A 24248-nucleotide genomic window follows, 5' to 3' on the forward strand; every position below is an offset into this window, starting at 1 on the left:
CTCTAAATGTTACGTATTAATTTGTTTGTTTAAATCGATCAAATCTTAAGTTTAAATTTTACTGAAAAATTTTTTTTTTTTATAGTTTGAGTTTGTATGTAATCTGAAGGGAAATAAGTTGAAATGATATTATTGTGTATTTAATTCCGATTTAGGTAATTAATTAATACGATAGTTGCTGCCACCAGAAATAGTCTAAAGACTATTTCAAAATATTTTATTTTTATTATTTTCTTTTGCGTTTAAAGGGTAGCGTTAACTGACGCTTAATGCAACTGGTAAACGAATTTCACTTTTCGGCTAACTTGCTATGCGCAGGGATACTAGCGCGGGAGAGGATTAAAGCTGGGTACAATGAATATTTTTCCTCGTTGAACGGATTTTTATTTTGACGTAGAATTGCTTAGGTTATTATATATATATATTTTATTAGCTGGATATTTATATTTTAGCGTTGCTGGATTAGATAGGAATATGAGATTGTTCGTTGTTTTATATAAATTTATTTTTACGTTCGACTTCTTCTTCTCTTTTAATTCCGCCGTAGTAGTTTGTCGTTAGGACCGAAACTCAATTCATTTACCACGATGAAGTCTGTCGCCACGATCTTCTTGCCTTTTGAGTTTAATTAACGAGGATGATTCTAACGATCCTCTCTGCGTGGAACTCGTGTGATTTCGCAAGCCTTGCCCAAAGACGGGTAATATTTTACCAACAATGGGAGGAGGAATGCGAAGATCAGAGGATGTTTCAGTAGTTGAAAACACCGTTCGCACAAGCCGACACAACGGACAACACCTTTGTTTAAAATTTAAGCAATGTTTCTATCTTTAAAACCGTTCGCGAAAATGAATGAAATCGATGATAGGAGGTTTTTAATTCAATTCTCGAGGACAACGAGATTACCAGAGAAGAAGAAAGTTTTTAAAATTAATTCTCTTACCTTGAGGAAAAGGTGCTATCGGGTGCCATTACTCCAGGTGTTTCGGTGATCGACGAGGTTTGTTGGGTTTATTATTTAATCTCGAATATAGGGTTTTTACCAGCCTTTACTTTATTAAGCTATTTCGATACAAATTGAGTAACTCGCTAACTGAATTAATACCGTAATGAGGACTTAAAATTTTCTTTTATTTAATCGCGACTCCTTTTTCTTTACCGAAAAACTAAAGACCCCGAAACGCAAAAATACTTATACAAATTCTAAACGCAGTAATGGACGCAAAGAATGATGAGCCGTAATAACAAACGATCGCAAGATTTATGAACAAACTAATGAACGCTGCGCTATGTTGCTATGCTTATTTATAATGCCATCCCCCACGGGGTGGTGGTCCGCTGGGGGTACGCTTCCGTGGGAATCGGGATGTTGCAGTTTTGGGCTTCTCGGAATCGTACGTGACAAAATGTAAGTTCCATATTTCAACTTAGTTTTCTATCAGTCCTGTGAGGGGAACCCCCTCTGGTTGAAATCGTTGATACTGATCGTTGCGTGAAAGTTCGTTTTGCGAATGAAATTCCCGAAGAGGTTTTGGAGGCGCATCTTCGTCACCATGCTTCTGGGAGAAAGGGAATTTCCCCTGTTGTGCGCTATTGGTGTATGCGTGAGTTCAGCGAACTTTATCCCGGAGCTCCTTGTTTCTATTTTGATTTAGTGTAGCTGCTTCAATTTCGTTGGTTCGCTGTTTGATGTTCCTTATTGTTATTAATTTTTGATATATTTTGTTTTGTGTTGTATATATATATTTTAAATCTGATAGTGTTAGGTTATTTACGTTTGTTATTATTTATTATATATATTATTTTTTTATTTTTATATTGCCCCCCTTTTATATATATATATATATATTTTTTATACATTTGTAGTTGCGCACAAAATTTATTAAAGAAAAGTGTTAACAATGTGTTTTCATGATTTGTTTCTCGGGCCTGACTTCCATTAATCCCTAATATTCCTGTCGCCATGACGCGTATAAATCCAACATGGCTGCTCATAAATGTGATCAGTAAAGTTTTAGTGGCGGGTCTTTAGTTTTGTTTGATATCGAAGTAAATTTTCGTCTGTCGCTCGTTTTTCCTTATTCTACCGCAATCAGAACATTTATTTATTAACATTATTTTAAAGTGACAGTAGTATATCTCGTGTGAATATACGTATATATATATGTTTATGTTGTGTGTTACTTCAGTATAGCTAATGTTTTGTAATTCTTTGATCGCGTTATTTATTGTTTCGAGTAGTTTATTTTATAGAGCATTCGATAATACAAAACATATGCACTCACACGTACATATATATATATGTATATACGTATTTATATGCCTATTTCTCTTGCCCGTATAGTGTTCATACGAAATGAAATGTTAATTATTTGTTTTATATTAATTTCTTTTAATAAGATAGAACACGCACACGTATATATGTATATATTTCTGGCAAAGTGATTTTCATTCAGATTCTTTAGTGATATAGTGTTGTGTATTTGAGGTTATGTGTCAATCATTTGATTTCATATATACATATATATCTTGTATTGTGACAACATAGTATTGAAGGTTTTGTTTCTAGATTATTGTGCGTTTAATGTGTGTTTACATAATTGTGTTTGATGATAGAATTTCTGTATGCAATTCCTCGAATCGTTGCGGTGTTAATTGCCTTGTTAATCCTTCCTTTAGTTTCGTAGCGCCGTGTGTTCGTTTGTGCATTCAAATCTTTATTCGCGCGTTTTGCATGGGATAGTTTTCTTGTTCTCGTTACGGCGCGTGCGGAGCGCGGGACGTGACAATATGTACGCGTATATACAAGACTATCACAAAGCTTAACAAATAATTAAGTCTAATGAATAATAAATTTGATGAACAATGAAGTTAATAAATAATAAATTATACGAATAATTAAGTTTAACAGATAATAAGTCTAATGAATAATAAGCTTAACGAATAGTAAGATTAATGAATAATATGATTTACGAATAATGTATTTAATGTACACTATTAACAATGTGTTTGTTGGGTTCAAACGAATCCACGGCCAACGAGATAACTCTTTACTAAGCGTAAAAATAATCTTAGGCACAAAATACGATTGACGAAAATGCTCGAGGTGTCACTCTCCAAGGCAATCGCACGAATGCCGGCCTCGTCTGAAATTTTATACGCACTCGTTAGAAGCATCGAGAAAGTTCCGAACGCCGTTGCTAGGCAGTTTCTGCTTGGAGTTTGGTTATTGATACAATGTATGTCCCATTGTATCGGCACCTCCGACGTAACCTCACACGTGGCTAGGCCCGCTCTCGAGGCCGCATGCCGCCACAATCTCACTTCTCAGAAAACCCATACAACTACTCCAGACCTCCGTTAGGCAAAACGCTTATCTCGTTAGCGTGGCTACGTTCGGCGACCAATTGTCACCTCGAACCCAATCTCGCTATCACAAATTTTAAACAATTACAGCTATAATAAAATCTAGACTAAAGTACTAGAGGATATTCCCAAAATTTCCAAGGAAAGGCTTCGGCTTTCCTTTCATCTCCGACATATATATTATTTCTGGCATATATATTTCGGGTTCACATTATGATTAGGGTTAGGTGCGTGTAACGAATCTTCATTTGTATTAGCCATTGTTGTTATGTAACAGAGAAGATATTTACTAGTACAAATATGATTATTACAGAATTTGACAAGTAGCCGTAGTAATTAGATACTCGAGATGCTAATGACAATAATCCTACGTTCAATAACGAATCCGCGGTCAGCGGAATAACAAAATGCGCTTCCTTCCAAAGTCCAAGTTGTACTCAACTTGCTTGTCTACGGTACAAGTATTACTAAACTAACTGTTGCGTCGCATGGAGCAGCGGAACCCCAGCCAACGCTACCTGGCGGCCAGCGGCCCACCTACCTGCTTCCAGACCCCCAATAAACTCAATGACCGGCCATAAAACGTCACCTTCTAGCTAAATTGTTTCCAGATGTGTGTCGAGCAATCTAGTTGTCTAGAAGCATTTCGGTTTATGTCCGGATTAGCAAAATCCTTGAGTTTGTTATGCTATTAAAAAAGGCTCGGAAAAGGCAGGTAGTCACCGAACGAGAAAACCCAACACATAAACATAGGATAGAAACGACTGGTTTTCCCCAGCAATAAAATCACCCCGGACACTGGTGAGAAATTCCTCATGTCCTGCTTCTTTAGCGGGGTCACGACCAATCGGCATCAAGCTTTCCTTCGGGGAAAACTAAGAGGGAGTCAGTCAGCAGTCGGTCAGTGAGTCAGTCAGGCAGCCAGTCAGTCAGTCAGCAGTCGGTCAGTGAGTCAGTCAGGCAGCCAGTCAGTCAGTCAGCAACCTCGGGAAGTCTCAGTTCGCAGCAACGATTCGCGCTTACGCTCTCGCCCTCTCATCCCCTGATCTTACGTTCTAACCGAGTCCAACCGTATCCCGGTTGCTGTTAATTCACCACTCAGTGTATACACAGTGTCTTAATAAAACACAACTGAAAACCCGTTACAGCAGTGTGCACTTCAATTAACCACCTCTATTAGCCTAAACGCAATAGGGGATCGATCATCTCGCGGCGTCGATTGAACAATCGTAACAGGAATTTACGACTCCTGTTGATGCGCTTCTACACGATCGTGTCTCCCCGCGAGTGAAAGAACACTAACTTTTTGTTAAAACGTAGAATATTCACCAAGTGTAAAGACACTATGTAACTCGCTACTGAGACATCACGAGAGAGAATGACTTTCCGTCAGGGTGATGCTGCAGAGGAAAACTGTGATGGGGTGTGTCTAAGGACACGAGGTCATCGGATTCGTCGAGAAAAGCCCTTGTTCGGAAAGTGAGGGAAATTGACGTTGCTGTCAATTGGTCAATTTCCATGTTGGTATCGAGAAAAGGATGCTAGCCGCCCTCGAGGGAAGGTTGCTAGTGGGAAGCGTCGTTCGTGAAAAAAATACATTTCCCCTATCTTCACGTAGTTGGGACAAAAACTGTTTGTCTGTTTGACGGACTTTAGTAAACTAAATCTTAAAATTTATAACGGGTTCTCAAGCTTGCTGAACATGTACTGTGGAGATGCATCGACATCTGGTAATCATTTTAGCCGGAGAATAGGGTCTGCGTGTGGCGAGCCACGGGACAGAAACCGTTGGAATGTTTACTGTCGAGTGCCGCTACAATTATTTCTTTTAAGGAGAGCTATAGAATTTCTCTATACCTCTGTTAGAGAAAGCGTTCATCCCTTGACCGCGGCTACATTCGGCGACTGATTGTCGCCTCGAGCCCAAATTCATTATCACAAATCTCGAACAAATACAATCGGATTGAATAACGACAATTGCTTAATTGCGGCTATAGTAGAATCTAGATTAATGTGTTAAGGGGTTTTCCCAAATTCCAAAGGGAAGGCTTCGGTGTCCTTTTATCTCCGACATATACATATAAATGTGATATAAATTATATCGTGTTTGGCCTCATTTTAATCAGAAAAATCTCACAAAAAAGTCAGTAAAAATTTAATTAAAAAAAATTAAACATAAGGTTTAACCATTGACTGATGGATAATTAGTATTCTTTCATGGACGATTGAATTCGGATCATTTTACACTACTCAACCGTCGAACTTAGTGGCGTGTTAAAGGGAACGCTAGGGCCCTGTAGGTTGATTTCCCCCCAGTAACGGGAATGACGACCGATTAATTGCGATCAATCATACAGAAAATATAACGAATTGATTATAAAAATAGTATGCTAATAAATAATTGATATTGTTTTACGAAAAGAATAACTGTTAGCATTTTATGCAAGCGTTGGATGAAAAAGGCCGACATTGTTTGACCGATATGTATCTTATTAAGCCGACTCTCACACCTTTTCCTGTTTCGCTTGCGCTGTCTTCTCTAAGTAATTCACTACTGTACAAAACTCTACTGTAATTCATCGCCAAGGAGACACGATTTTCGAACAACTATGAAGACAATACGTGTATGTGACTTTACGTATAAATGTTCGTGAAGATGAACGATGTGCATACGTCCACCTAAATGTATGAAATTTTACTCAGGTGGCTACACCTTTTAGGCCAAACGGTGTTCCATTGAATTCATAGTGAAAACGGGTTGTAGAAAAAACAGCTGGACGTCTCTGTTTCGAAGAAAAGTTGTGCCATTGTAGATTTTGGACTCGTGCTTGAAAGATTATCTCATCAGGTTATTTATATCACATAACTTGTGCTGTTTGGTTGGTTGGTTGGTTGGTTGGTAGACAAGTAATATGAACTTTATGCGCATAATTAATTTATGGTGTTACTGGTTTATTTAATCAACTATGTTATATCCGTTGTTTTCTATGATATCCGTTGCGTTATCATAGAAAGAGACTGGATTTGATTAGGAAAAGAAAACCAAGCTGTTTATGTTTCTTCCATCCAAAATCTTTTACAACGACCAGAACGTACAGCAATTAGTATGGTTTCACCTTCTTTGTCTTTTTAACGTGAAAGTAAATATTCACTTAAACCACGAATGACATAATGGATTAGACGTATGTAATGAATATTCGGTATCGAGTTTGCTATATGTTAACAAATTTATTACATCGTCATCCGTGGAATAAAAATTGGAATAAATATAAATAGCCGTTTTGTGCAAACGGCGGCCATAGAGTGTGGAAAGTAAAAACTACTGCAGGAATCAGTGTAATAGATGCATAGATAATTGGTGCGTTAAATCTATTGTGCAGTTCATGAATTATAGCGCACAGTACTAGTGTATAATGTACATGAAATTACACTTACGTGCTAGACAACAATTTATAAGTAGTACGTGATTCAGCAATAGTCTATTGACTTTCAAACAAGCGTACTTGAATGTATAACGAATAACCACGACATTGACATACGCTGTAATACTAAAAGTATATTTTTAACACGATGTACATGACCATAAATTATTAAGAAAAGTAGGAAGAATTGGAAAAAATTAAAAAAAGCCAACACCACACGGAGCGTGCGTGAGAAAAACCAACTTTCCTTAGTTAAGCCGTGGTAGACAATAGTCTTTGGAAATTCTTCCGAACCAGATGTTTGTTTTGTTTGAAGGACCTTTCCTAGGAAATCTATGAGATTTATGGAAGGTTCTTGAAACTGTGGAGGATACGCTGCGAGTATCCGAAGACATCTGGTTGCCATATTGCCCGCGGTGTGTGGCCTGGGCTAGGTAGAGTGTTACGCGACGTAACACCTATGCTGCAACTTTCCTCCCACTAACCACTTTCTCTCGAGGGCGGTTAAGACCCTTCGTTTAACCAATTAACAACGAAGCCAATTCCCTCATTCTCCTAACTAAAATCGTCACCAACAAATCCGATGGTCCCGTGCGCTAGACACACCCATCCTTAGCTTTCCTCCGACACATCATCGTCTCCCAAGACGGTACTGATTTCACATCCTTCGAACGGTCAACATCCTTCGAGCGGGTAGACACACCCGCAGATCAGTCACTCAATCATCTCGTACACACGCACCAGTGTAACTATCCTCGTTATAAGTTGTGGAATAAACGGTGAAATATAACTTACTACTGTGTCATATTCAATCAACCACCTCTGTTATCTTAACCGAAACAGGGGAACGACTACTTCGCGGCGTCGATTCACCGAATCGTAGCGAGAATTTACGCCTCTCGCTGACGCGTTTTCCTCGCGACCGCGTCTCTCCGCGAACGGTCGTAACAATAGGCGAGAAAAACTAACTTTCCCTTGTCAAGCCGTGGTAGACAAGAGTCTTTAGAAATTCTTCGGAAACAGACGTTTGTTTGGTTTGAAGGACCTCTACTAGGAAATTCCTGAGATTTATGGAAGATACCTAAGGCTATCGAGGGTACGCCGTACGGAAGAGCGGACATCTGGTGTCCGTCTGGCCCGCGGTGAGTGACCTGGGCCAGGCAGAGGGTCGCCCGGCGTAACACTCTGGTTCAGATTGTAGTATACTAAATCTGTTTTTTGTTATGATTGCTGGAGGCGAGGTAGCTCTTACGGGCTTCATGTTTTTCATTTCTTTAGCCTTTTCTTCTTGGCTGGAGTGATAATCTATAACTGTGTTTCATAGGATGTTTACTAGTCTTTTCGTCCTGGCCACCAGGTTTGGTTGTGGGTTGAGTTTCCGCGTCTTTTGAGCGGAAAGTCTTAAACTATTCTTGATTTTTTTGGCTGTTTTTTGTGTGATTATTTTTCTCTTGATGGCTTTTTTTATCGGGTCCACGGTGGGTTCCGTTTCGTTGCTTTTGGCTTCATTATCGGTAACTTCTATCTTTTTATACAATTTTATTTTGTCTTATTTTATTTTATTTTATTTTTATTCTTATTTGTATTTATAGAGATGATGTCAATGCAATATTTTTCACTTTTTGTCACTTTTTGTCACTTATTCCTTCTACTTTAGTGAATGTTTGTCTACTTTGACGCGCGCACTGAGAGGTCCGTCCTGCTCGGAGGTCTACAGTCAACTAACCACTTCTTTTTTCCTGAATATTAAGAGCAAGTAACAAAATTACTCACTTCAGCCAACTCTCATACCACGTTGAGTGCACTCGTTCTCGTCCGATCACGAAAGTTAAGCAACGTAGGGCACGGATAGTACTTAGATGGGTGACCGCTTGGGAACTCCGTGTGGTGTTGGCTTTTTTTAATTTTTTCCAATTCTTCCTACTTTTCTTAATAATTTATGGTCATGTACATCGTGTTAAAAATATACTTTTAGTATTACAGCGTATGTCAATGTCGTGGTTATTCGTTATACATTCAAGTACGCTTGTTTGAAAGTCAATAGACTATTGCTGAATCACGTACTACTTATAAATTGTTGTCTAGCACGTAAGTGTAATTTCATGTACATTATACACTAGTACTGTGCGCTATAATTCATGAACTGCACAATAGATTTAACGCACCAATTATCTATGCATCTATTACACTGATTCCTGCAGTAGTTTTTACTTTCCACACTCTATGGCCGCCGTTTGCACAAAACGGCTATTTATATTTATTCCAATTTTTATTCCACGGATGACGATGTAATAAATTTGTTAACATATAGCAAACTCGATACCGAATATTCATTACATACGTCTAATCCATTATGTCATTCGTGGTTTAAGTGAATATTTACTTTCACGTTAAAAAGACAAAGAAGGTGAAACCATACTAATTGCTGTACGTTCTGGTCGTTGTAAAAGATTTTGGATGGAAGAAACATAAACAGCTTGGTTTTCTTTTCCTAATCAAATCCAGTCTCTTTCTATGATAACGCAACGGATATCATAGAAAACAACGGATATAACATAGTTGATTAAATAAACCAGTAACACCATAAATTAATTATGCGCATAAAGTTCATATTACTTGTCTACCAACCAACCAACCAACCAACCAAACAGCACAAGTTATGTGATATAAATAACCTGATGAGATAATCTTTCAAGCACGAGTCCAAAATCTACAATGGCACAACTTTTCTTCGAAACAGAGACGTCCAGCTGTTTTTTCTACAACCCGTTTTCACTATGAATTCAATGGAACACCGTTTGGCCTAAAAGGTGTAGCCACCTGAGTAAAATTTCATACATTTAGGTGGACGTATGCACATCGTTCATCTTCACGAACATTTATACGTAAAGTCACATACACGTATTGTCTTCATAGTTGTTCGAAAATCGTGTCTCCTTGGCGATGAATTACAGTAGAGTTTTGTACAGTAGTGAATTACTTAGAGAAGACAGCGCAAACGAAACAGGAAAAGGTGTGAGAGTCGGCTTAATGAGATACATATCGGTCAAACAATGTCGGCCTTTTTCATCCAACGCTTGCATAAAATGCTAACAGTTATTCTTTTCGTAAAACAATATCAATTATTTATTAGCATACTATTTTTATAATCAATTCGTTATATTTTCTGTATGATTGATCGCAATTAATCGGTCGTCATTCCCGTTACTGGGGGGAAATCAACCTACAGGGCCCTAGCGTTCCCTTTAACACGCCACTAAGTTCGACGGTTGAGTAGTGTAAAATGATCCGAATTCAATCGTCCATGAAAGAATACTAATTATCCATCAGTCAATGGTTAAACCTTATGTTTAATTTTTTTTAATTAAATTTTTACTGACTTTTTTGTGAGATTTTTCTGATTAAAATGAGGCCAAACACGATATAATTTATATCACATTTATATGTATATGTCGGAGATAAAAGGACACCGAAGCCTTCCCTTTGGAATTTGGGAAAACCCCTTAACACATTAATCTAGATTCTACTATAGCCGCAATTAAGCAATTGTCGTTATTCAATCCGATTGTATTTGTTCGAGATTTGTGATAATGAATTTGGGCTCGAGGCGACAATCAGTCGCCGAATGTAGCCGCGGTCAAGGGATGAACGCTTTCTCTAACAGAGGTATAGAGAAATTCTATAGCTCTCCTTAAAAGAAATAATTGTAGCGGCACTCGACAGTAAACATTCCAACGGTTTCTGTCCCGTGGCTCGCCACACGCAGACCCTATTCTCCGGCTAAAATGATTACCAGATGTCGATGCATCTCCACAGTACATGTTCAGCAAGCTTGAGAACCCGTTATAAATTTTAAGATTTAGTTTACTAAAGTCCGTCAAACAGACAAACAGTTTTTGTCCCAACTACGTGAAGATAGGGGAAATGTATTTTTTTCACGAACGACGCTTCCCACTAGCAACCTTCCCTCGAGGGCGGCTAGCATCCTTTTCTCGATACCAACATGGAAATTGACCAATTGACAGCAACGTCAATTTCCCTCACTTTCCGAACAAGGGCTTTTCTCGACGAATCCGATGACCTCGTGTCCTTAGACACACCCCATCACAGTTTTCCTCTGCAGCATCACCCTGACGGAAAGTCATTCTCTCTCGTGATGTCTCAGTAGCGAGTTACATAGTGTCTTTACACTTGGTGAATATTCTACGTTTTAACAAAAAGTTAGTGTTCTTTCACTCGCGGGGAGACACGATCGTGTAGAAGCGCATCAACAGGAGTCGTAAATTCCTGTTACGATTGTTCAATCGACGCCGCGAGATGATCGATCCCCTATTGCGTTTAGGCTAATAGAGGTGGTTAATTGAAGTGCACACTGCTGTAACGGGTTTTCAGTTGTGTTTTATTAAGACACTGTGTATACACTGAGTGGTGAATTAACAGCAACCGGGATACGGTTGGACTCGGTTAGAACGTAAGATCAGGGGATGAGAGGGCGAGAGCGTAAGCGCGAATCGTTGCTGCGAACTGAGACTTCCCGAGGTTGCTGACTGACTGACTGGCTGCCTGACTGACTCACTGACCGACTGCTGACTGACTGACTGGCTGCCTGACTGACTCACTGACCGACTGCTGACTGACTCCCTCTTAGTTTTCCCCGAAGGAAAGCTTGATGCCGATTGGTCGTGACCCCGCTAAAGAAGCAGGACATGAGGAATTTCTCACCAGTGTCCGGGGTGATTTTATTGCTGGGGAAAACCAGTCGTTTCTATCCTATGTTTATGTGTTGGGTTTTCTCGTTCGGTGACTACCTGCCTTTTCCGAGCCTTTTTTAATAGCATAACAAACTCAAGGATTTTGCTAATCCGGACATAAACCGAAATGCTTCTAGACAACTAGATTGCTCGACACACATCTGGAAACAATTTAGCTAGAAGGTGACGTTTTATGGCCGGTCATTGAGTTTATTGGGGGTCTGGAAGCAGGTAGGTGGGCCGCTGGCCGCCAGGTAGCGTTGGCTGGGGTTCCGCTGCTCCATGCGACGCAACAGTTAGTTTAGTAATACTTGTACCGTAGACAAGCAAGTTGAGTACAACTTGGACTTTGGAAGGAAGCGCATTTTGTTATTCCGCTGACCGCGGATTCGTTATTGAACGTAGGATTATTGTCATTAGCATCTCGAGTATCTAATTACTACGGCTACTTGTCAAATTCTGTAATAATCATATTTGTACTAGTAAATATCTTCTCTGTTACATAACAACAATGGCTAATACAAATGAAGATTCGTTACACGCACCTAACCCTAATCATAATGTGAACCCGAAATATATATGCCAGAAATAATATATATGTCGGAGATGAAAGGAAAGCCGAAGCCTTTCCTTGGAAATTTTGGGAATATCCTCTAGTACTTTAGTCTAGATTTTATTATAGCTGTAATTGTTTAAAATTTGTGATAGCGAGATTGGGTTCGAGGTGACAATTGGTCGCCGAACGTAGCCACGCTAACGAGATAAGCGTTTTGCCTAACGGAGGTCTGGAGTAGTTGTATGGGTTTTCTGAGAAGTGAGATTGTGGCGGCATGCGGCCTCGAGAGCGGGCCTAGCCACGTGTGAGGTTACGTCGGAGGTGCCGATACAATGGGACATACATTGTATCAATAACCAAACTCCAAGCAGAAACTGCCTAGCAACGGCGTTCGGAACTTTCTCGATGCTTCTAACGAGTGCGTATAAAATTTCAGACGAGGCCGGCATTCGTGCGATTGCCTTGGAGAGTGACACCTCGAGCATTTTCGTCAATCGTATTTTGTGCCTAAGATTATTTTTACGCTTAGTAAAGAGTTATCTCGTTGGCCGTGGATTCGTTTGAACCCAACAAACACATTGTTAATAGTGTACATTAAATACATTATTCGTAAATCATATTATTCATTAATCTTACTATTCGTTAAGCTTATTATTCATTAGACTTATTATCTGTTAAACTTAATTATTCGTATAATTTATTATTTATTAACTTCATTGTTCATCAAATTTATTATTCATTAGACTTAATTATTTGTTAAGCTTTGTGATAGTCTTGTATATACGCGTACATATTGTCACGTCCCGCGCTCCGCACGCGCCGTAACGAGAACAAGAAAACTATCCCATGCAAAACGCGCGAATAAAGATTTGAATGCACAAACGAACACACGGCGCTACGAAACTAAAGGAAGGATTAACAAGGCAATTAACACCGCAACGATTCGAGGAATTGCATACAGAAATTCTATCATCAAACACAATTATGTAAACACACATTAAACGCACAATAATCTAGAAACAAAACCTTCAATACTATGTTGTCACAATACAAGATATATATGTATATATGAAATCAAATGATTGACACATAACCTCAAATACACAACACTATATCACTAAAGAATCTGAATGAAAATCACTTTGCCAGAAATATATACATATATACGTGTGCGTGTTCTATCTTATTAAAAGAAATTAATATAAAACAAATAATTAACATTTCATTTCGTATGAACACTATACGGGCAAGAGAAATAGGCATATAAATACGTATATACATATATATATATGTACGTGTGAGTGCATATGTTTTGTATTATCGAATGCTCTATAAAATAAACTACTCGAAACAATAAATAACGCGATCAAAGAATTACAAAACATTAGCTATACTGAAGTAACACACAACATAAACATATATATATACGTATATTCACACGAGATATACTACTGTCACTTTAAAATAATGTTAATAAATAAATGTTCTGATTGCGGTAGAATAAGGAAAAACGAGCGACAGACGAAAATTTACTTCGATATCAAACAAAACTAAAGACCCGCCACTAAAACTTTACTGATGACATTTATGAGCAGCCATGTTGGATTTATACGCGTCATGGCGACAGGAATATTAGGGATTAATGGAAGTCAGGCCCGAGAAACAAATCATGAAAACACATTGTTAACACTTTTCTTTAATAAATTTTGTGCGCAACTACAAATGTATAAAAAATATATATATATATATATAAAAGGGGGGCAATATAAAAATAAAAAAATAATATATATAATAAATAATAACAAACGTAAATAACCTAACACTATCAGATTTAAAATATATATATACAACACAAAACAAAATATATCAAAAATTAATAACAATAAGGAACATCAAACAGCGAACCAACGAAATTGAAGCAGCTACACTAAATCAAAATAGAAACAAGGAGCTCCGGGATAAAGTTCGCTGAACTCACGCATACACCAATAGCGCACAACAGGGGAAATTCCCTTTCTCCCAGAAGCATGGTGACGAAGATGCGCCTCCAAAACCTCTTCGGGAATTTCATTCGCAAAACGAACTTTCACGCAACGATCAGTATCAACGATTTCAACCAGAGGGGGTTCCCCTCACAGGACTGATAGAAAACTAAGTTGAAATATGGAACTTACATTTTGTCACGTACGATTCCGAGAAGCCCAAAACTGCAACATCCCGATTCCCACGGAAGCGTACCCCCAGCGGACCACCACCCCGTGGGGGATGGCATTATAAATAAGCATAGCAACATAGCGCAGCGTTCATTAGTTTGTTCATAAATCTTGCGATCGTTTGTTATTACGGCTCATCATTCTTTGCGTCCATTACTGCGTTTAGAATTTGTATAAGTATTTTTGCGTTTCGGGGTCTTTAGTTTTTCGGTAAAGAAAAAGGAGTCGCGATTAAATAAAAGAAAATTTTAAGTCCTCATTACGGTATTAATTCAGTTAGCGAGTTACTCAATTTGTATCGAAATAGCTTAATAAAGTAAAGGCTGGTAAAAACCCTATATTCGAGATTAAATAATAAACCCAACAAACCTCGTCGATCACCGAAACACCTGGAGTAATGGCACCCGATAGCACCTTTTCCTCAAGGTAAGAGAATTAATTTTAAAAACTTTCTTCTTCTCTGGTAATCTCGTTGTCCTCGAGAATTGAATTAAAAACCTCCTATCATCGATTTCATTCATTTTCGCGAACGGTTTTAAAGATAGAAACATTGCTTAAATTTTAAACAAAGGTGTTGTCCGTTGTGTCGGCTTGTGCGAACGGTGTTTTCAACTACTGAAACATCCTCTGATCTTCGCATTCCTCCTCCCATTGTTGGTAAAATATTACCCGTCTTTGGGCAAGGCTTGCGAAATCACACGAGTTCCACGCAGAGAGGATCGTTAGAATCATCCTCGTTAATTAAACTCAAAAGGCAAGAAGATCGTGGCGACAGACTTCATCGTGGTAAATGAATTGAGTTTCGGTCCTAACGACAAACTACTACGGCGGAATTAAAAGAGAAGAAGAAGTCGAACGTAAAAATAAATTTATATAAAACAACGAACAATCTCATATTCCTATCTAATCCAGCAACGCTAAAATATAAATATCCAGCTAATAAAATATATATATATAATAACCTAAGCAATTCTACGTCAAAATAAAAATCCGTTCAACGAGGAAAAATATTCATTGTACCCAGCTTTAATCCTCTCCCGCGCTAGTATCCCTGCGCATAGCAAGTTAGCCGAAAAGTGAAATTCGTTTACCAGTTGCATTAAGCGTCAGTTAACGCTACCCTTTAAACGCAAAAGAAAATAATAAAAATAAAATATTTTGAAATAGTCTTTAGACTATTTCTGGTGGCAGCAACTATCGTATTAATTAATTACCTAAATCGGAATTAAATACACAATAATATCATTTCAACTTATTTCCCTTCAGATTACATACAAACTCAAACTATAAAAAAAAAAAATTTTTCAGTAAAATTTAAACTTAAGATTTGATCGATTTAAACAAACAAATTAATACGTAACATTTAGAGTAGTAAATTTTTGGTGGCAGCGGTGGGATCCGCTTCACGGAGGATTAAAGTTGGTTTAAACGATTTGACACGCTCCATAGTAGATTAAAGTTGTCACACTTGTTAATAAAATATATATTTAAAAAACAATGGCGACTGTAGTGGAATCGTTTGACGAAGAAATGGTTTTGACATTGTCGGAAAAGCTTAAAGCATGGGATGCGAACTTTCGCGATATGAGTGCAAAACTCGCCGAATTACAAAGCGGATTATTCGAACTTAAAACGAAACAGGAACCTCAAACACCCAAATCGCCGCCGACAGCGCAACAGGAAACGGTCCAGACAGGTGGACATACCCAGCCAATTAAGCTAAAAGACGCGATCGAATCGGTGCCAGTGTTTGACGGATATCGACCATCGGTATTCCATTTTTTAAGAGCTTGTGAGCGCGCGCGAAATATGATTCCCAGATATCAAGAACCTCAATTGGTAAAATTGTTAGTAAATAAGCTTCGTGGACACGCGTTCCTCGCCATCGAAGACACGGAATTAATGAGTTTAAATGATTTCGGAAACAAATTAAAGGATCTATTCGGCCCAAAGAAATCTCTTAATGAATATAAGGGAGAATTAGGAACGATATTTCAACGACCCGGGGAAGATATATTAGATTATATGGATCGCGTTAGAAATCTTAGATTAGCAATAATGGACGGAGAAAGAGGCGACTACGGCATCATATCCCCCGACGTACAAGATACTATAGATTGGGAAACGAGAGAAGCTTTCGTTAAAGGACTTCCGAACGAGGTATATGTACGAGTAAAAATAACAGGGTACCATACTTTAGAAGATGCGTATCGTCAAGCCGTTAAAGCAACACACGAATTGAGACAAATAACCGACAGAACGCGACCCCATCGACCGACACCCTCGAACTATTACAAACGCGATAACGCACGTCCCTCGAACACTAATAACAATATCAGAAACAACCGCCAAGATCGAAGATCAGTACCTCCATCGCAGAATTTTCCGAATACTAATAGACAAAATATCATGTGTAACTATTGTAAAAAAACCCGGACATTTAGTGAAGGACTGTTACAAATTTAAAGCCCGAGTAGACGCCGGATTAATCGTACCCTACGCTTCGAGACCGTCGGGAAACCAAACACGTCCTTCGGGAGAATGGGGCGAGCCACGAGGGAACGATACGCCGAATCGCCCGAGAGTACAAGCGGCAATCAGGCGACCGGCGCCGACGGCAACAAACAGGACGAGGGCAGCCACCCACGCGAGATCAACTCCACCACCCATAACGAGAGACGGAGCGAACGCAATGCCGACTATAAGATCGAACGAACAGCCACTAAATACTGTGGGGGAGTCATCCCACAACCAAACAAGGCCACAGACAGGGAATCCAGAATCTCAAGACAAAAGGGAAAGAGCGAAGCACAAGCAACCGGCGAAGGAAAATCATCAAGAGTTGAATTCAGATTCGGAAGGCGACCTCTCCGAATTATTTCAGTAAAATTTAACGATTCTCCAACGACCCCAACTGCACGAATAGTTTCCCCAAATCTAAAAACCAAGACGAGTTTATTGTTAGACTCTGGATCGGAAATCAATATTATCAAGAAACCTGCTTTACCCGATTCAGCCATCATCGACGAGAAAGAATCAATTGAAGTGCGAGGAATTACGGCAACGAGCCTGGTCTCCCTAGGGCAGACGGTAATACAGGTCGCGGGCCATCCGGTTATTTTTCACGTAGTCGATGATTCATTACTAATCGATCAAGACGGAATCTTAGGATCCGAATTTTTTGCAGGTTGTAAAGCTCGTTTAGATTATGAAGAAAAACATATCAAATGGGGAAATATTTATATTCCCTTCGACACTAAGGAGAAAATAATTATACCGAAGCGAAGTTCAATAACGTGTTCAATTAATATCGCTAATCCAGAGATAAAAGAGGGATTTATTCCAAGAATCGAGCCGAGCAAGGGAATCTATTTCGGAAATGCAGTTGTGAGGAATCATAAAGGAAAAGGCTATATAAGAGTAATAAATACTACTTCAAGAGATTACGAATTTACAACACCGACGATGGTAATTAAGGAATTTGAAAATCCCTCCCCGCTTCCTAGGACAGCGTGTAATACAGTTTTAAAATCGAAGGAAAGTAGATACGAAAAAATAAATGAGTTATTACGACTCGAACACTTGAACGAAGAAGAAAAGGAAAATGTAAAAAAATTGATTCGTAACAATCAAGATAGATTTCATATTCCAGGAGATACATTGGAGGCAACTGAAGTTCTGCAACATAGAATAATTACCACAGATAATATACCAATTAATACCAAACAGTATCGATATCCGCCAATACATCGAGAAGAGATAAATCGACAGATTCAAGAATTGCTAGATACGGACGTAGTGGAACCATCAATATCTCCATATAACTCCCCGTTATGGATTGTGCCCAAAAAACCCGATTCGCAAGGAAATAAACGCTGGAGATTAGTTATCGATTATAGAAAATTGAACGATAAAACGATTGGCGATGCCTTCCCATTACCCAACATCACAGAAATATTGGATCAATTAGGAAGTGCAAAATATTTTTCCACGTTTGACTTAGCATCAGGCTTTCACCAGATCCGTATGTCGCAAGAGGACGCCCACAAAACGGCATTTTCGACACCATACGGACATTTTCAATTCAAAAGAATGCCCTTTGGATTAAAAAATGCCCCAGCAACATTTCAACGTTTAATGAACTCGGTATTATCGGGTCTGCAAGGAATAGAACTATTCGTCTATCTGGATGACATAGTGATTTATTCCAGATCTCTCCAGGAACACGAAATTAAATTTAATAAATTAATGGAAAGACCGAGGACAGCCAAATTACGATTACAACCCGATAAGTGTGAATTTTTACGGCATGAGGTGAATTATTTGGGACATATAATTAGTGAGGATGGCGTGAAACCCGATCCAAAAAAGGTCGAAGCCGTATCAAAATTTCCACGACCAAAGAAGGCGAAAAATATCAAACAATTTCTGGGACTAGCAGGATATTACAGAAGATTTATACCCGATTTCTCCAAGGTCGCGAAACCATTGACACAACTATTAAAGAAAGATACTCCCTTCAAATGGACGGAAAATCAAGAAGATGCATTCAATAATTTAAAAACAGCGTTAATGACGAAGCCCATTCTACAATATCCAGACTTTTCTAAACCTTTTAACCTTACCACAGACGCATCAGGATATGCAATAAGCGGTGTACTGAGTCAAGGGCCAATCGGAAAGGATTTGCCGATTGCGTATGCCTCAAGACTATTAAATTCTGCCGAACAAAACTACTCTACTGTCACGGTGGTCGTGAGAACGCAACGAAAGGATGATTATGCCTCACATACCTTGGTCAGCAAAATGATGGCTAAGCAGTAATAGAAACCCTATGTGACCGGCATCCAGCGATAGCCCCTCCACAGGAGCCGGGTCCTTGATATAAAAAAGTACCTCTCGAGTCGTTGTAAGAACATTCTTTTCTGTGCTGTTTGACCATTCTGTATTGTTACTCTGTCAGTGTTCAATAAATTTTCTAATAACAATCAAAATTTAAGTACGAATTTCTCACCTTGCGTGCGGAACGTGAAATTACCCCGAATCGACGTGACACTACCATAGAAAAGGAGTGTCTGGCAATTGTTTACAGCGCAATGCACTTCCGACCGTATCTTTACGGAAGAAAGTTTACTATCGTAACCGATCATAAACCTTTAGTGTGGATGCATTCTATCAAAGATCCTACTTCTAGAATTTGGAAATGGAAATTAAAATTATCGGACTTTGAATTTGATATTGTATACAAAGAAGGCAGAGCGAACGCAAACGCAGACGCATTATCTAGGAACCCTCCAGAAGTTTGTTTACCAATCAGAAAGAGAGAGGAAGTCTCACCGATTCGCTATCCTGTCCCAAAAAGATTCGAAATAGACACGTCAACGGAAGACTCTCCCGTATTCGAAGCCAAACCACGCGTCTTGCCTCAACCCAGTGATTCCAAAAACCAAGGAAAGGGTTTTACCCGAAAACATTTTACAATAGAAGAAACCCCCATAAAATATTTAGACCAAGCACTAACAGAAATCAATGTAAGTACAGACAGAGAAATAACCAATCGAGAAAAGGAAGACACGGACACGACAAGCGAAAAAGAAACCTCCACTGTAGTTCCAGAACTAATTCAACAACAAGAAAAGGACACGAGACCTACGATAATTGCGGAACTAAAAATTTCGGAAACCCGAGACTCAATTGCAAGAGTAAGTGACCATAAAGTAGTATTTATAGATATACACGGCAAACCGATAGATAAAGGAGCCTTAGAAATGAAGGAAACGGGAAAATTGCCTCGTTATGAAGATTTAATGTTAGAAAAAGCAAGATTGAATTACGATTCCGGAAAATACATTGTATCCCTACCGATAAAGGAAAATAGAAATATTCCAATAACACCAGACAATTTATTAAACTCGCTAAGATCTCTATTAGACGTAGTAAATGAAAAACAGTTAACTTCGTTTAGCATTAGCAAAGGAAACTTGGAGGAAATACCCTGGCGATATACAATCAGAAAATTAAAGGAAATATTTATGGAAAAAACCTTATCCATCACCATTTGCACTGGAGAAGTAATTACTCCACCTGTGGAAGCGCGGAACAACATAATACGAGAAAAACATGAATCAAGCGTAGCAGGACACAAAGGAATTACCAAAACTTATCAAAGAATACGACAACACTACTATTGGGAAAATATGAAAAAGGAAATTCAAGATTACGTAAGAACATGTAAGGAATGTCAATTAAAGAAACTCACAAGAATAAAAGCAAAACAACCAATGGTACTTACAGACACACCAGGTAAAGCATTCGATAAAATTAGTATGGATATTGTAGGACCATTACCAAAAACTCAAAAGGGAAATGAATATATATTAACCATCCAAGATTTATTAACAAAATACTCAATTGGGATTCCACTAGGAGGAATCTCTTCAGCCGAGATAGCGGACGCTTTTGTAAAGCGATTTATTTGTCGTTTCGGATCACCGAGAGCTATTCTCACTGATCAAGGAACGAACTTTACATCCTCACTAATGAAGAAAGTAGCAAAGAGATTCCGCATCAAACAATACACCACGACGGCATATCATCCACAAAGTAACGGTTCAATCGAAAGATCTCACCACGTACTGATTGAATATCTCAAATTATACATTGAAAATTCCAGAAATTGGGACGAATGGGTAGAATTAGCTATGTTTTCTTATAATACCTCTGTACACGAAGGAACGAAATTCTCTCCGCACGAATTAGTTTTTGGACATTTAGCCAGAGAACCTACTGGTGAAGTAATAATCGAAGAGAACATGGAACCAACATACGCAGAATATCTCGAAGACCTGTTCGATAAAATTAACACCGTACAACGAATGGCAAGAGAAAATTTAATAAAATCCAAACTAAGATCAAAAGAATATTACGACCGACGAATCAACCCCCAGGATTTTAAAGTAGGAGATTCGATATATTTACTAAAAGAACTCAGTAAAGGAAAATTCTCCGATCAATATACTGGACCATATAAAGTGCTAGAAATCCTGCAGAACCAAAACGTCAAGATTGAAGTAAAAGGGATTCCGCGAACAGTGCACTTAAACAAGCTAAAACTAGCGCATAATCGAAATAAACAATGAATAAAGTGATTTCAGTGGGCAACGTAGTGCAGTAGTGTATGTTGTAGTGCTGTTCGTCGAATAATACAGATATCGAACACCTAAAAGGAAAAAGGGAAAATTATTATATGTGTTTCAATTATTGCTTAAATATAAAACGTGTTAACTCAATGAACAATTAACTAGTGAAAGTGAAAGTTACCTTGTGAACAAGTGATCAACATACAAGAAAGTGTACGTGCAAGTATAGGTTATGGATCGTTGTTTGTGGAACATAATGTATGACAGCTACCTAAAATAAGTGAATAAATTAGTCTCAATTGTCTCAGTGCAAAATACGAGGTTACTAAGTGTTATAACTATATTGTGGATAAATCAAAAGGAAGTGTGACACTGTTCGTCGAATAATACAGATAGCGAAAACCTAAAAAAGAAAAAAAAAAGGAAAATTATCATGTGTACTCCAATTATTGTTTGAATATACAACGTGTTGATTCAATAAAATTAAAAGAGTGAAAGTGAAAGTTACCTTGTGAACAAGTAATCATCATACGAGAAGGTTTACGTGCAAAATAGGTTATGGATCTCTGTTTGCGAAACACCATGTACAACAGCCAGCTGAAAAATAAATGAACCAATTAACTTCAATTGCCTTAATGCAAAATACAACAGTACTAAATGTTATAACAATACTGTGGAAGCATTGCACTGTTCATCGAACAACACAGATGGCGGAAACCTGAAAAGAAAAGAAGTTTATTACAAGTGCTCCAATTACTGTTTGAATGTGAAACGAGCTAGTTCAACGAATAACTAAAACGGTGAAAGTGCAACTTACCTCATGAACAATTAATCACCATACAAGGAAGCGTACATGCATGAATTTCGCAGACTAACAAGAAGAAATAAAATAGTTGATAAAGTATAGAAAGCGGTTAGAAAATAATCAAGATAGATTAATTGAGAGTTAGTAATAAATGTACCCGGAGTAAAGGGATATTTGGTTATGTATTAATCTACGTAGTATTGTGATGTTAATTTGTAATGCACAATAGTGGTCGCACATACAATGCATTATATGTATATATTAAATTAAATAAATTAAACACCACCTTTATGACCACAGATATAAGACGATTGAAGGCAGCCGTAGTAGAAGGCAGCCGTAGTAAGTATCCAAGGCATATCAAAGAATCGGATGATGTTGCGGGAACGATCCAGGTAAGTGATGCAGCAACGAAAGAGTAGAATCTGAAGAATTACAGACAATGTTAATCTAACAAGTAGATTTTAATCACTAATAAAGAAACCAACTCATATCATACAAAATAATAGCAAATAGCAAGTACATGCAATAATAAATTAATAGGGAAAATAAGAAAGGTTAATAAACACAGGAATAGGTTAGAAATTAATCAAGATAGACTAACTAAATATTAACAACATGACTGAACTCGGTGCAAAAGAATAAAGTTACGCTACACAAAATATCTGGTAACACAATACACAAAAAACATTAACTAAATTAAACAAGACTTATATAAATGCAAGTCACGTATAATCAAAACAATGACTATCGAAATTCGATAACAATACAATCCATGCTATCACATTAAGGTAGCACACGGTATTGACACACACAATATCATGTAACACAAAACAATATTACAAAAACATTACTAAGTAAAATTATAGTGATTAACAATTAATTAACTATTTCAACGACACGCTACTGTTGACATTAAACCAACGCCATACCAAAGATACACGCGAGCGGCCATGTTGAAAAATTCGTCGCGCTCGCATACAAATAATAGCCAATAGAATGTAATACGGCATCACAGTAGTAATGTTAGGTACTAAGAAAAAAAAAAACAACAACAAAAAAAAGGGGAGAGAGTTAAGGAAAATACATATAATAAATAACAACTAACATAATCATAACATATTATATATATTATATTATATACAGAGATACAGTATTCATACAAGGAACAGGTCCGAATGAAACATATATATATAAAAAAAAAAGAAAAAAAAATATATAATATATATATTAACTATTTTTGTATGTGTGTATAGAACTGATGGCGAATTCATCAACCATTCTCTGAACGACGGATGGAAGAACATGTAGATGTTGTCCAGACGTTTCACGAAGAATCCAGAGAGCATTTTGAATCGCTGCAGAAAATCCTTCCATGCATGTTCGTTTACAAAAATCTGACAGACATCGAAAGAATTTTTTTTTTTAGTCCAAGGAATAGCAATCCGTACCGTAGAACTGTAAAGCACCTGTACGCCACTCACGAAACCAAATACTTTTGCTATCCACCTGTAAACAAATGACATTTATAACTATGCATATAACTTTCACCTAATGTTTAACAATATATACATACACGCATGTTGTAAAGTAGGCGATATCTATTGATAATCTAAGTGACTCGTAAAATAAGTCGTCATATTTACCATTGCACGCACATATATATATATATATATATATATATATATATATATATATATATATTCAAAGACAAGCTATAATTGTAATAAAAAAAAATAATAATAATAAAAAAAAACAACACAAAAAAACATATAAACTTTTTTTTTATATATTAATAATAATAATAAAAAGTTATTCTTATTTCTAATAAACCCGAGAGTAAGAAACGATTTAATAAATTGTTGATAGGAAGATGAACTGCCTAGTCATCGTACTCACCCTCATCAAAATAACACACGGCCTGGTAGGATATGGCTGCAATGGCAACCACCTCAATGTTACCACTATCTCTCTAAACTCCATCGGGGACTGCAGC

General features: G+C 37.8%; 1 long non-coding RNA gene and 1 other non-coding gene across 2 annotated transcripts in view; both read left to right on the forward strand.

Moving 5' to 3' along the window:
* The window catches only part of LOC143304746 (uncharacterized), a 106299-nt gene that overhangs the window by 18814 nt on the left and 63237 nt on the right, over positions 1 to 24248 (forward strand). The gene's annotated exons all lie outside the window — the stretch shown is intronic.
* On the forward strand, positions 8566 to 8684 carry LOC143304760 (5S ribosomal RNA). The gene has a single exon (XR_013061406.1). It is a non-coding gene; the product is annotated as a 5S ribosomal RNA (ribosomal RNA).

Source organism: Bombus vancouverensis, unplaced genomic scaffold (genome assembly GCF_051014615.1).
Source record: "Bombus vancouverensis nearcticus unplaced genomic scaffold, iyBomVanc1_principal scaffold0053, whole genome shotgun sequence".
In the NCBI taxonomy this organism is placed as follows: domain Eukaryota; kingdom Metazoa; phylum Arthropoda; class Insecta; order Hymenoptera; family Apidae; genus Bombus; species Bombus vancouverensis.